The sequence below is a fragment of the Octopus bimaculoides genome, chromosome 16 (assembly GCF_001194135.2).
Source record: "Octopus bimaculoides isolate UCB-OBI-ISO-001 chromosome 16, ASM119413v2, whole genome shotgun sequence".
In the NCBI taxonomy this organism is placed as follows: Eukaryota; Metazoa; Mollusca; class Cephalopoda; order Octopoda; family Octopodidae; genus Octopus; species Octopus bimaculoides.
In genome coordinates, this window is record NC_068996.1 from 6,468,347 (window position 1) to 6,471,468 (window position 3,122).

General features: G+C 41.1%; 1 protein-coding gene across 2 annotated transcripts in view; it reads right to left on the bottom strand.

Moving 5' to 3' along the window:
- The window catches only part of LOC106883358 (bromodomain-containing protein DDB_G0270170), a 212,788-nt gene that overhangs the window by 176,552 nt on the left and 33,114 nt on the right, over positions 1-3,122 (bottom strand). The window lies entirely within an intron of this gene.

A 3,122-nucleotide genomic window follows, 5' to 3' on the forward strand; every position in this document is an offset into this window, starting at 1 on the left:
TATACACACACACACACACACATATACATATCTATATACACACACACATTCACACACACACACACATATATATATATCATTACATGCATGGTTGTTCCTAAATACAAAAACTCTTTCTGGTGAAGAATGTATCCTTCAGCATAGACTAGTCATTAGTGACTTTAGACTCGAGGCCAGAAGGATGCCAAGAAACAGACCAATCTGGAAAAGATGGATTTGGAAGCTTAAGGTCTGGGATTTAGGAACATCCTGAGAAATTTGATGAGAGGGAGGAGGAATTACAGACTTGCAACATAGAGGGCAACTGGGAATTCCTACACAACAGATTGATGAGTGCCACAGACCAAATTTTCAGCTGGTGCAAAGTCACACCCAGACTTAGGGAGGTGTGGTGGTGGAACGATGCTATAGATAAGACAAAGAAGCAGGCCTGGAAGAGTGAGGGTAGCAGGGAACTGTATCAGACAACCAGAAGGGAAGCTAGGAGACAGGTATATCTAGCCAGGGGAGAAGCAGAAAAGAAGTTGTTTGCCTATTTTCATCGACATGAGGACCAAAGACTTGAAGTGTTTCAGATTGCAAGGCAGTGAGTGAGAGAAAATTGTGATGTCATATGAGAGAAATGTGGTTGCATGAATGATGGTGCATTTAATGATTCTGCAAAGAAAGAGGCTTGGAAATGCCATTATGAAAGACTACTAAATGTAGAGAATGCATGGCAGGAAGAAAGTCTGCCAAATGTTGACCCAACTGAAGGATCAGCTATCTGAATCAATAGTACACTGGTAGATAAAGCAATTAAGGATATGAAGACAGGGAAAGCTCCTGGCCCATCAGGAATCACCACTTAAAATATCTGGTGGTGTGGGTTATGGTCTAGTCACCTGTATTGTAAATCGAGTGGTTCACGAAGAAGTCATATCCAATGACTGGTGGAGCAGTACCATAGTCAACTGCTACAAAGGTAAAGGTGATGCCTCCTAGATAGAAATAATAACAGAAGTATCAAGTTGTTGGATCAGGAGATGAAAATTATGGAGAGGGTCATAACCCAACTAATTAGGGAGAGAATTAGTTTAGATGAGATGCAGTTTGGTTTTGTGTCAGAGAGAAGTAACACTGGTGTTATATTTCTGGTAAGACAGCTACAAGAGAGATACATAGCCAAAGATGAACCTCTGTACTTGGCTTTTGTTTACTTAGAGGCAGTCTTTGACAGGGTCCCTCAGTCTCTTATCTGGTGGTCAATGCAGAAACTAGGGATAGATCAGAGATTGGTGAGAGCATGTACAGGGACGCTACCAGTAAGGTGAGGGTTGGCAATGAGTACAACAAAAGATTCAGGGTACAAGTAGGGGTACACCAAAGATTGGTTTTCAGCCCCTTCTTATTCATCATAGTCCTCTAGCAATAACAGAGGAATTTAAGACAGGCTGCCCCTGACATTGTTCTTAAAGCTGAAACACTACCAGAACTAGAAGTTTCATGTATGGAAGCAAGGTCTAAAATCAAAGGGCCTTAGAGTTAACGTAGCAAAAACCAAAGTCTTAGTAAGTAGGAAGGCAGACAAATTACAAATCCCTTCAGGCTGATAGCCCTGCTCGATCTGAAGAAAAGGTATAGGTAGAAACTCCATAAGATGTACCTGGTGTAAGATATGGACACATAAGAGGTGCAGCAATATCAGAGGAAGGTTAACAGGGAAACTAGCTTTTGTATGTGGAAGATGCACAGGTACAATAAACACTGAAAATGTGCAGAAAATAGACTCCCTCAACTGCCATGGGTATAAGCTAGAGGTAGTAGATACCTTCCATTATCTAGGTTACCAAGTTAGTAGCAGAAGTGGATGTTCCAAGAGTGTAGCTGTGAGAATAAGATTAGGCTGGGCAGAGTTCAGAGAGATCCTACCTCTGCTGGCAACAAAGGGCCTCACCCTCAGAGTGAAAGACAGATAGTACAATGCCTGTGTGCAAACAGCTATGCTACACGGCAGTGAAGCATCATTTGTGACAGCTGAGGACACATAAGAGGCATCAGATGTGGTGTGCAAGAGAGGCAACTGTGCTGGTATGGTCATGTGATGCGTATGGACAAGGACAGCTGTATAAAGAAGTGCCGATCTCTGTGAAGGGAACCTGTGGTAGAGGTAGACTCAGGAAGACATGGGACAAGGTGGGGAAGTATGATCTTTGAACTTTGGGCCTCACAGAAGTAATGACTAGAGACTGAGACCTTTGGCGAGATGCTGGTGTCACATAACTGGCACCTTTACAGGTGGCATGTAAAAAGTACCAATTGAGCAATGGGCCTCATGGAGGCAAAGTGCCCGATGCTGGTGGCACGTGTAAAGCTCCTTTCAAGTATTGGGCCTCAAAGAGGCAATGATGAATGACAGAGACATTTGGCATTATGTCGTGTTTGAGAAGCAGACTCAAGCCATGCAAAATCGCAGTCATGGCAGATAGTGGTGTCAAGTAAATGGCACCTGTGCTGGTGGCACATAAAAGCACCCATTACACACTCAGAGTGATTGGCATTAGGAAGGGCATCCAACCATAGAAAACCAGACTGGACGTGCAGCCTTCCAGCCCTGGCCAAACCATCCAACCCATGGACAACAAACGTTAAATGATAATGAGAATGATATATATACATGTACATAATTACATGTATGAGTGGTTGGCGTTAGGAAGGGCATCCAGCTGTAGAAACTCTGCCAAATTAGATTGGAGCCTGGTGTTGCCATCCGGTTTCACCAGTCCTCAGTCGAATCGTCCAACCCATGCTAGCATGGAAAGCGGACGTTAAACGATGATGATGATATTTACTTACATGTATAATTATATATATATAATTATGTATGTATAAATAAATATATATATACATATATATACGCATACATATATATAATTACATATGTATAAATAAATAAATATATATATATACACACACACACACACACACACACACACACACAGTGATGAATGTACATACATACATGCCCTGTTTATAATTATACCATATGTTACATATATATAAACACATTTATGAATATACATACACACATACATATATATATATATATATATATATATATATATATATATATATACACACAC